Genomic DNA, 12,091 nt, shown 5'->3' with positions numbered 1-12,091 from the left:
TGAGAGAGAGAGAGAGAGAGAGAGAGAGAGAGAGAGAGAGAGAGGCGAGATGGAGAGGCTGAGAGAAAGGGCGTGAATAAGAGAAATGCATCCATCCTGTCTACTGTAGCAGAGGCCAGAAGTGGCAGCCGGATTAAGTGGGGCCTGTCGGAATTATCGGCTTCCTTGTTATCACTCTTACACAGAGAGACAGTCACGCATGAAGTAAGCGCAGATCACCCGAAGACCCCGAGGTCACCAGGACGGTCCCGAGGAAAGACGACGCGCGGCAGTGATGGCTCCGCGGCTCCAGGACCCGCGCTCCCGCTGGTGGCTTTGTTGGGCTGGTCAGTTGCCTTGGAAACGGAAACTAAGCAAGGGCAGGACTCCCATTGCAGACAGCCACCAATCTCGGCATCTTGAAATAGGAAGAAAAAGCCTGAAAATGCCGAGAGGTAGAGTGACAGCTTGGATTCGGCTGCTTCAGAAACACTGTTTACTAGTCAGGAAAAGCAAATGTGTGTTTTGCCCCAACTAGCTGAGTGCGGAGAGAAATGGGGCTTTAGAGAGTCGTTCGGGATTTACTTTCTTCTCAAAGAGATGCCTTATGCTAGGACTCGATCTGAGTCATTGTGAACTAATATTCTCACTTGAATAATACCTATCATACTGTGTCAAAGCCTGAGTATAATAAACTAATAAATATCCCTAATATTTGTAAATTTTAGAGTTTAGCAGTTATCTTATGCATTAGCCCATCGCTATTCGATATGACAAAATATATACTTCTTTACAATGTGTACTTCCTATGCTTGTTTTTTTTTTAAATTGATTTAGATAAATTTAGAGCCAGAAAAAGTTTGAGAACAACAACCAAAAAATCAGAAACAAAACTTTGGCGTTTCTGTCTTTATCTTGCACAATCATTTCATTCCCCTTCCACCCCATTACTGCCCATATAGATCAGGCCTACGTTAAAATACAGAATTTAAAAACAAAAACAAAAACAAGAGTTAGAAAGCATCTCAGAAAGCCAATTCATAGATGAACAAAACTGAGGGCCAAGAAAGAGCACGGAAGGGCAGACAAAAGCAGGACACGGTAGAATTCAGGTGTCCCTACCTACTGGTTGGCTTTTAAGGCAACGTAGTATAATGGTTCAGAGTTTGGACTCCAGAGCCAGAATGCCTAGATCACATGTATTACCCTTTTTAGCTGTGCAACCTTGGACAAGTTACTTAACATCTCCATGCCTTAATCTGCTCATCTGTATAAAAGGTGATGATGATAGCATCTTTCCCATGGGACTGTTTAGGGACTTAATGAGTAATACTTCCAGAACAGAGAGAGTGTTCAATCACTACCAGTTCTTATTTTTATCACAAGTCTCTCCACGCTCGATTCATACCACACAGGGTTGCCAAAGTAGTCACTCTAGGATGTAGCCCTCATCTTATCATTCCCTTAATCAAACACCTTCCATGGGATTAGTTGCCTACTGAAAAACAGTCCAAGTTCTTTTGAACAGCATCCTGGTCCTTCTGTGATCTGAGACCAGCTGGAAAATCGCACCTCATGGGCACTACTTCTGTATATCACCCTACCTGACAGCTCAGCTCCCTTCTCCCAAACTCACTCTGAGCTTCTCCGTCTCCAGCCTTTGTTCAAAACACGGTATCTATCTGGAAAGTCCTTTCTCTGCCTGTCAAGTTACTAAAACTCTCCCAGAAAACTTGAAGCAGAATTGTAGGAAAGCTCTTCCTTTTTTGTGTGTTTTTACAGTACCTTTTCCTCTTATGATATGTTATATTACAGTCGAGCACACATCTTCACCATTTAAGAGTAAGCTTCTAGAAGGCAGAAATCATGCCTTCTTTACCTTTATGTTCCTCACATGCCTCCGTGGAAGGCACTTGATAGTTCACAGACATATGGAATGGAATAGATACATGTTGGATAACAACAGTCACCATTAATTGGGTAATTACCATATACCAGATCCTTTACATACATTGCTTTTCCCTCTTAGCCACTTGGAAAACAGGCATAATTAGATAAGATTTATAGAGAAGCACTAAGCCTCAGAGAGTTTAAATAGCAGGCTCAAGGTCATACCACTGGTGAGTAATAGGACCAAGATTCAAACTCTGATCGTTCAACTCAAAGCCCAATATTTTTTCCCATTATTCTACACAGCTTTAAACCAATTAAAAACCCAAACATCGGCACAAATAGTTGTCAGCCCAGAAATGCAGGTTGTACCCAAAATGATCCTTGCAAACTATTCTGTGGCATTCTAATTAATCCACCAGCCCCTATAACTTTGCAACATAAGAAGTTTCCAAACTAGTAGTTAAGTGAATTCCTGGACCCTTCTTCCTGCTTTTTCACAGGATTATTATTACTTAAACATATATCACCTCTGGTCTCCAGAGGGGCTTGTTCTATGTTTTTTCTACCCAAGGGAACCCAGTAGAGCCCTTCAGCTTGCCCTGTAAATGAAAGCCAATGATCAGGTCCTTTATGTTCATATTTAAAATTGATGTCCTGGCAACAAAATCAAAACTACACACGTGGCATTACACCAGACTGAAAAGCTGCTGCACCAAAAAGGAAACCATCAACACATGAAAAGGCAACCTACATAATGGGAGAAAATAATTGCAAATCATATATCTGATAAAGGGTTAATATCTCAAAAACATAAGAAAGTCATACAACTAAATAGCAAAAGGAAGAGAAGAAAGAAAAAAACCCCAAATAACTTGATTAAAAAAATGGGTAAAAGTTCTGAATAGACATTTTTCCAAAGGACACATACAGATGATCAACAGGCACATGAAAAGATGCTCAACATCATTAATTACCAGGCAAATGCAAAGGAAGACTTCAGTGAGGTATTACCTTACACCTGTTAGGACAGGCATTATCAAAATGATAAAAGATAACAAGTGTTGGCAAGGATGTGGAGAAAAGAGAACTTCTGTGCACTGTTGGTGGGAATCTAATTGGTGGTGCCATGATGGAAAACAGTATGAAATTTCTTCTAAAAATTAAGAATAGAATCGCCACATTATTCAGCAATCCCTGTTTTGGGGTACATATCCAAGGGAAATGTAATCAGTTCATCAGCACCTGCACTCTCATGTTCATTGCATCATTACTCACGATAGCCAAGACATGGCAACAACCTAAGTGTCTGTTGACAGATGAATGGAGAAAATGTGATAAGCATGCACACACACACACATACACACACACACACACACACACACTTTGCCAAGCACTGAGCTAAGCACATTGGCTGTCCTGCCCTCACAACAACTCTTTGAAGAAGATCCAGATTTCATTGTCACAGATGAAGAAACAGAGCCTTGGGAAGAGTTGGTACATTGTTCCACGTCCCAAAGCATCAGAAACCATTCAGGCTGGTAGCTGTATACTGACTTTCAGGACCTTCCCCATGGGAAAGACTTGACAGCAACCAGGTATACACTAAGAACTTGATAAATGCTTCCCTTCACTAACATATAAATATCACTGAGGTATGTAGCCAACACTTTATTAGGAGCTTTGAAAAGACTGCTTGCCCTTCCTGGATTGATGCAATTTTAGATGCAATTGCCCCAGCCCTGAGAGTGGAGTGGGGAGGGATGGAGATGATGCAGAAGTGAGAGAAGGGAACGCTGGCATGACAATTTGCCAAAAGCTTCCGCATGGCATTCTCTCAAGAAACTAATGAGGAGGGTGAGAGGCAGATTCAGTCTCACTGCTTGAAAGAGGGTTCAACAAAACAACGTTGGGGAGTCGCTCAATGTCTACTGTCACACGAAGATTTCCTTGGCCTGGCCCCAGAAAAATAAACACACTTAATTAGAGACACTTTTGCACTTCAGAGCATATCACTAAAGTGCAGTTGATTCAAAATCACCAGTTCCTGGCAGAAATGAACCCATTTCTGCGTTGTTTTCTGCAATATGTCTTTTGGAAGGAAAACAATGTTTCCTTCTAAAATGAGAGATGAGGCTGCCCTTTTGTGAACTAAGGCAGAGAAGCAAGAGATTCTGCTTATTTGTGTTTTTTATTATTGCAGTTGGGGATGGTATTAACCGGAGGGAAAGGGGAGAAAGGCTTCTCCACACCCTAGTCTCAGAGCCTCAATTAGTTGGCCTGGTCAAAACTAAACTTCATTCCATTTATTTCTGATTATTTGTCATTTATTTATTTGTTAGATTTTTGGTCTAGGTACCATACAAGGGTGTATGGGCAATAGAAATCCTCTCCCCTGTCTTTGCAAAGCTTAAAAATCTACTAAAACAAAATTTAGATGATAATAGCTAATATTGTTAGGAAAATCTATTTGACACAGCATAGTGAACTAAGCTTTTTATATGAATTCTTTCACAGCATCCTCATATACACCCTATGAGATGGGTGCCATTTTTGTTTCCATTTTACAAAAGGACATTGAGGAACAGAGGGTTTAGTAGATCATACGAGGAAATATCCAACCCAGGATTTAAACTAAGGGCTGACCCCAGAGATCATAATCAGATAGTGTTTTAAGTATAAGTGTAAATAAATAAAATCCATGGCAGCATCTGGTGGAAGCATTTAAGCAAATATGGAAAGTACCACTTAGGTTTGAGTGGCAGTGGGAGGCTGGAGAATGGAACCGAGATCAACTTTACTGCACAGGGCTTACCCCATACACATATTAGGTGGTGACTTTTTTTTTTTTTTTCTTTTCCACAGCAAGGGCAGTCTGCATTGCATGACCCCTGGGGAATAAGACTAGTCTTGGCAGAGAACTTGCCCAGAGCCTGGAAAATACTCAAAGGTAGCCATTTCACTTGTCCCAATGCCCTCATGACATTTCTTCTCTCAGTTTGCAGGCCATCTCCCATTCTGACATGCAAAATGAGCACCCTTTGCCTGCCTCTAACTCATTTCCCTTCTTAGGCAGTTATTTGATCCTCAAGAAGCCTGGCTAAATCCTGTGACTGAGTGAATAGGGAGGATATTTGGATTTTCAAAATGAGCTGAAGTAAAACCAAGCAGCAAGGCATCAAATGAGGAATTTATTTCAGTAATAATGTGAAGGAATAATGACTCACATTCATGGAAGTGAAAGGATAATGCAGAGGTTAGGAGCATGCTTGAGTTCAAATCCCAATTTTGCCATTTTAGAGCTCCATGACTTTGGGCAACTTGCTGAGATGATTCATGCAAAGCACTCAGGACAGACACTGGCACATTGTAAATGCTCACTAAATGGTACCTATTACTGTTAATATTTATTGAGTCCTTGTCACATATCAAGTACTGTTCTTTTTTAATTTTTTAAAAAATGTTTATTTATTTTTGAGAGAGATACAGAGTACAAGCAGGGGAGGGACAGAGAGAGAGTGGGAGACACAGAAACCAAAGCAGATTCCAGGCTCTGAGTTGTTCTCAGCACAGACCGGACACGGGGCTCAGACTCAGGAACTGTGAGATCATGACCTGAGCTGAAGTCCGACGCTTAACCCACTGAGCCACCCAGGATCCCCTCAAGTACTGTTCTAATTGCTTTCCGTGAATTATCTCAATAGATCCACAGAACAACTTAATTAGCTAAATACTGTTATCATTTCTAGCCACGATGTGGATAAAAAGTTGTGAGGTGTCTTCAGGTGAGTTGGGATTCTAAAGAAAACGCACTGCTCACATTCACCCATCAAGATTACCACCATCTTCACCACAAGTAATATAGGAATAATTTATCCATTTATAATGAGCTTGGCTTTTAAATAACTCTTCTTAAGAAAATTACTATCCAGGTATCCCTGTTGCAAATTATATATATAGATAATTATATATATGTGTGTATATATATATATATATATATAATTTTCTCTCTCTATATATATAATTACATATATATATATATATATATATATATAGTTATATATATAAATACACACACACACACAGCATTGAAATAACTTTCCTGGGCACTGGTTTTTTACAACATCTTAGTCACCTTCCCTTCTGGAACACTCCACATAATGAGCAGATACAGTGATGTGTCAGTGTATCATCAGACTACAGACTCTACTCAGTTTCAACTGTGTTTTCTAAGGGTTCTGTCATCTGCTGAGGAAATTCCCCTTCAAGGACATATTCTCCTCCGTCAGCCTCATCAACTCCACTGATGCATCACACTCAACATTCCATGATTAGGCAATATCCTCAGTGGTAAAGAAGCAACATTATACCAGGCTTCACCAGACAACGTTGACCTCAGGATGAATAGCAGAAGCAATCTACTAAGTGGCTGAAGGTAGTTAAAAGGAGGAACAATAGGCAGTGATTCAGAAACACTGTGAAGCTGTACTTTAGCGCATCTTTACAGGACTGAAGGTAAATGGGGGAAGTTGTAAATAGTAGTGATATTATCCAGCAATGGCAAGAAAGAACAGGGAGCTGCTATATGTATATATTAACTGGTGGTACTCAAAATTTAGCGTGCATCAGAATTACTTAGAGATCCTCTTAAAAGTGAATCCTCATGGGGTGCCTGGGTGGCTCATTCAGTTAAGCATCTGACTCCAGCTCAGGTCATGATCTCAGGGTTTCTGAGTTTCAGCTCACATCAGGCTCTGTGCTGACAGCTCAGAGTCTGGAGCCTGCTTCAGATTCTGTGCCTCCCTCTCTCTGCTCCTCTCCCGCTTGTGCTTTATCTCTCTCTCTCTCTCTCTCTCTCTCTTTCTCTCAAAAATAATAAACTTAAAAAAAATTAATCCTCAGACTTTCCCCAGAGATTCTGATTTAGTAGGTCTTGGGTACAGCCCATGAATCTCCTTTTCAATCAAACATTTCAATGATTCTAATGCAGGACTTCTCTGGACCACACCATGAGAAACACTGCATTAATCTGCTCAAACACTCTCACCCCATAAGTAACACAGCCTCCAGGAAGACATTTCCCCAGCTTATTAAAAACTAGCCGCGACTCACACCTTTCACAAATTCGTCATGGTTAAGAATAGATAGGCGCTCCATCAGTTTCTCAAACTTCTCTACAAAGTTTGTTCTTCTACCAGAAGTAAGATATTTTTAAATCGTTTGTGAACAGATACACGTTTCCATTCCATGTTGTCAAAGTATTGTTTGATGACTCATTCTCTGAATCCATCTCAAGTTTCTTTCACCAGGGAGCTTCAGATGCCACGTAAATGGAGAGAGGACGATAAACATTTTCACGCTTCTCTGCGTTGCTACATATCCTAGTTCCTTTCTTCAATCTACCCCTAAACATCCCTCTTTTAGCTCCAAATGCAGGCACCTAAGTGAGGGACAAGACTGAGACACAGTCATCTTAATAACCCAGCAAAGTGAAATAAATAGCAATTGATGGATGCCGATGTTCGGAAGCGTGAAGCTGATTTAGATAAAGTAGATATTTTAGTTGGAAATCTAATAAAAAAACAAAACAGCAGCCACATGGAGCCTCTTCCCATAACTCCACTGTGGATAATCTCTATCTAGATCAATACTGTAAAGTAACAAAAGACACAAACTTGTCTGATGCTTAACTCATTTATTAAGAAATTATCTAAGTCTCAGATAATTGAAACAGGATTATTTATGTGATCATTAAACCCAGGGCAATTTCTACAGATTTTAGCCCTGCTTAACAGAAATCTTAGCGGAGATATATATTTAGCCAGATTTCATTCCAAATATTCCTTCCAACAAATTATTCCTCATTACAGTTGATATGTTGTATTTCTTCACAGTAATAGAGTATAAAAATGGTTTGTCATTTTCTTTCTCTGCACCAAAGAAATAAAAATATGAAAAATAATACACAACAATTTCCTTGACAATTATTCATGTTACTTTTATGTTGTAGTTTAATTACTAAAAACTCCAACTTAATTACTTTTTAATAACCTTGCTTTTAAAAAAGAATATTTCAAATACAATAGCCATAATATTTATATCATGCTAGAACCAAATTTTGCGCAATAATCAAGTGTATATTTCATGTGAAACACACATACAGACTTGCCATTAGTAGGACCACACTGAAAAGAAAAATTATCATCAACGTAATGGATATATAGCTTCTTAAATAACAAAATGACCCCAAAGAATGAAAGATTAACTTTTACAGACAACTGAATGCACACTATGTTAAACGTATATATAGCCATCAACAGATTAAAACTTTTTTGAAGGGTCATCAAAACAAGTCAGTCAAGGGGTGCCTGGGTGGCTCAGTGGGTTAAGCTCTCAAGACTTGATCTCAAGGTCTTAAGATCAAGCCTTTGGGCACTGTGCTGAGCTGCCCCTTCCCAACTTGTACCCCTGCACACGTGTGCATGCATGTGCATACAACCTCTCTCTTTTTAAGAAAAAAAAAAAAGTCAGTCAAGCAATACCTGCTGGTTTTGAGGACAGCACCTCTCTGAACTGTGCCATTAGTACATGCATGTAGTAGGTTTCCACTGCTGAATGGTTAATGATTACAAACTGACTTAGACCAAGACAAATTTATATCTCACAGTTCTATGGATGAAGAGTCTGATCATGGGTTATCTGAGCCCTCTACTCAAGCTTAAATTAAAGTTTAAGCTGAGGCTATGATCATATCTGAGGCTCTGTCGGGATCTGCTTTGAGACCACTGGTTGCTCACAGAATTCATTTCCTTGTGGATGCATGACTGAGGTCCCTGTTTTCTTGCTAGCTGTAGGAAAGGGACCACTCTCAGCCCCCAGAAACTGTTTTTGGTTCTTTGCTCTCTCTACAACATGGCAATTTGCTCTGTCACCACTAGTGGGAAAATCTCTCTTATGTTTCAAATCTTGCTGACCTCTTTTCAAGGATTACTCAGTTAGATTAGGCTCACCTGTGATAGTCCCTCTTAGGATGATAAAATTCTCTTAATCCTCTTCCTCTTCTGACCTATCCACAGTCTACATTGTTGTCAGAGTGATAGAAGCATGTTATTCTCTGGCTTCGATTTTCAGTAGTATGTCACTGACTACAGAATGGAATCCCCAAACCATAGCAAGGCCCACAAAGTCCCTCCCAACCTTCTGAGGAGCTCTCCCGCCTCATCTCCAGACATATTTTCTTCACGCTCTGTGTTCAAGTCATGCTGAACTACTGCTGTCGCCAAGCTCTCAGGCCGGTTTCTCTAATCCCTCCCTTTTCCTTCTGAGAAATTCTTTTCCGTCATTTAAGAATCAGCTTAAATGTTTTCACCTGAGTGGGGTCTCTCACAAGTCCCTTCCTCAACAAGATTGATCCCCTTCTTCTTTCTGCTTTGTACTTAATTATGATCCTTTCAAGGTTTATGAGCTGGTTGACATAACTATCTCCTCTATGAAACTATGAGTGCTTGAGAGGAGGGATCATATCCATCCTTCTGTACTCAGTACTTATTCATGTGCTTGGGATACATTGGTTGATCAGTAAAAGTTATAGCAAAGAAAGGAGGATAGGAGGAGAGGAAGGAAAGAAGGAAGAAACAAATGGTATGCTACCTGTAGGGCAGGATTTAAGCCACATGCATAAGCCTCCAACAAAGAATCACCATATCTAGAACCCCACCGTTAATGATTTAATTTTTTCACATTAAGTATTCCAGGTGTCCTAAAAAGAACTTAAATGGCAGAAAAAAAAATTAATCTCTGACACCTTGGCATGAAAAGAGTTTCATTCATCACATCTGTGCAGGAAAAGTGAGACCACTGGAAACCTGACAACTTGATGCCTGATGACACTAATGCATGAAGAAGGAGATATTTTAAGAACCAGTCTCTTAGCAAGTATGAAGCTCATCCAATGGAATAGCTAGGCAAATTGGAAAATTCGTAGTGATTCTAAAACCATCCGGAGGTTTAAGACAATCACTGATCCACAAAGTTGTGCCTTTCCCCCCTGTTTTCTATTAAATTTTTACTGTATTGAACATTCAAATTTGTTTTCTTGAAATAATTATTTACTGGCCACTACCCTCACTTCATTGATGCAGCCTCCCAAACTTTTAAAGCAACTCTATAGTGGTCAGCTTCTGAACTGGGAATGACTAGCTTTCATATATTCCCTTTCTTTAGGAACCCCCCCCCCCGCCCCCGCTTCATGTGGTACTCTCCAGGATAACATCAGTTTGCTCTTGTGATCTGTGCAGGCCTTCACTCTTTGTGGATGGCCAACCATTCCGGAGACCCTGGAAAGGTGGCTCAGGCTTCTTGTGGGATGGAAATGTTTGTCATAAGCAAGAAGAAAAATTTGCATCTGGTCTAGGTACTGAGTATTCACACTGCTTTTACAATATCTTGAATTTGGTCAAACTCAATTCAGATGCCAACAGTCCCTTTTTCATAATTTTTAAACCCTAATGATTTTAACATAAAATTAATCAACACATTTTTGTTAATGAGCATGTGAGTCATTCTGATTATTTAACATATAACCATAAAAATATACTTGCTATTAAGTGACAAAAAACCACTTTTAATCATTTTTATATGAGTCTTTTTCCTTTGGAAGGAAAACACACACACACACACACACACACACACTAATATTCATGGAAGAAATCAAATAGGAAAATAAATATTTCCATCAACTAGGTTTTTTTTAACAATTAGATAATTTCAACAACCTGATAAATAAGCAAACATCCATTCTTATTATACATATAAAGTGAAAGCTCTAACTATAAAAGATATCAAGTAAGTGCCAGTATGTGTGAGTATTCACTGTCAGGACTTGTGAATCCAATGGCGCCTCTACCCTTCAAAGAAGCCGTGTTGGGAAGTTATGCAGTGCTTCTAATGATGCTGCCCTTGCTCAAATATTTTGGAACTCCCCTTTAGGGAATTCCCTTTAAATTCTGGCTGCCATCAGGCCCAAACCTTTCAATCCTCTGCATCAGTGAAAATGAGAACAGATGGCATTTTTAGAGCCATATCTTATTAGCATCTTTTCTGTAAATGGCGGGTGGCTCCCATGGTGGATGCCTGTGGGCCTTGGAGATGTGATGAGCATCTTGGCAGCTGCTTGAGCTTCACATGGTAGCTTCTTTGTCTCACCTCGCCATGAACATCATATGTGGCTACCATCAACCATGGGCTCCTGAAGCTTGCTGTGGTTGGCCAAGTTTCCACCTGCAGATTGTTTCTGTGTGTGTTTAATCAATAGAACCTGGAGTCTTCCTGAACCTTACATGTATCCTCACTGCCATCAGTATGAAAAATAACTCAAGCTTTATCCAACTCACAGGAAGGCATAGCCTCTTTTCATAACATTTTGACTACTTTATGTCTTATAAACAGCATCACCAAAAAGGAAGATATGCAAGAGACGTAAAAGGACACAGAGGGCAACTTGGCTATTTTTCATTGGCTTACACAAATGTTTGCTAGGAAAGAAGGTTGAAATGCATGGTTAGAAGAAGCCTTTTGTGTTATCATTGAACTTCAATTATGTACTACCCATGCCTACATTACCTGGGGTAATTAGAAGTTCACAGCATCATTGTGAGTCAGGGTGATCCTAATAATTTCTTGCTACCCAGGGTAGAAATGAGCCTCTACAATTCTATTCTACTTGGAAAAGGCATCTTACATTCATCATTCACTTAAGCTCCTGACTTTGAAAGTTTGAAATGGGATTTTGAAAAGGTCATTTTTCTATATATTTTATCAGTTATTTGCTTTTATATTTCTTGAGACTTATGCATTGTGTATCAAAGTACTTTGTTACTGTTGTAGCACCAAATAGTGGAAGAAAAAAAAAATGACACATTCTTCTGTGACTTTTTTTCTTTCTAAAACCCTGTTACTTTTGTACTGCTCCCTGATATGTGTCCTTAGTAACTGCAAGTTTATACATGAACTTGGGATTCATTTTCTGAAAGAGCCTGGGCATAAAGAGGAGCTTATTTTTCTCTTCATGGAGATAATCCTGTAATTTTACAAGGTTAGCAAAAAACCTTCACAAGGTTATATTTTTCCTGGACATCAGAAATATAGAAATATGAAGAGTCATTCAATCAGGAATTGTTTAGGAAAATATATATATATATATATATATATATATATATACATA

At 39.4% G+C, this 12,091-nt stretch overlaps 1 protein-coding gene across 3 annotated transcripts in view; it reads right to left on the bottom strand.

Annotated features, from left to right (window-relative positions):
* KCNIP4 (potassium voltage-gated channel interacting protein 4) overlaps window positions 1–12,091 on the bottom strand; it is a 1,166,664-nt gene that overhangs the window by 547,319 nt on the left and 607,254 nt on the right. The gene's annotated exons all lie outside the window — the stretch shown is intronic.

This window comes from Herpailurus yagouaroundi, unplaced genomic scaffold, assembly GCF_014898765.1.
Source record: "Herpailurus yagouaroundi ecotype Mexico unplaced genomic scaffold, PumYag 28, whole genome shotgun sequence".
Taxonomy (NCBI): domain Eukaryota; kingdom Metazoa; phylum Chordata; class Mammalia; order Carnivora; family Felidae; genus Herpailurus; species Herpailurus yagouaroundi.
Note: the sequence above shows the minus strand (reverse complement) of the source record. Positions and strands in the feature narration are given on the sequence as shown.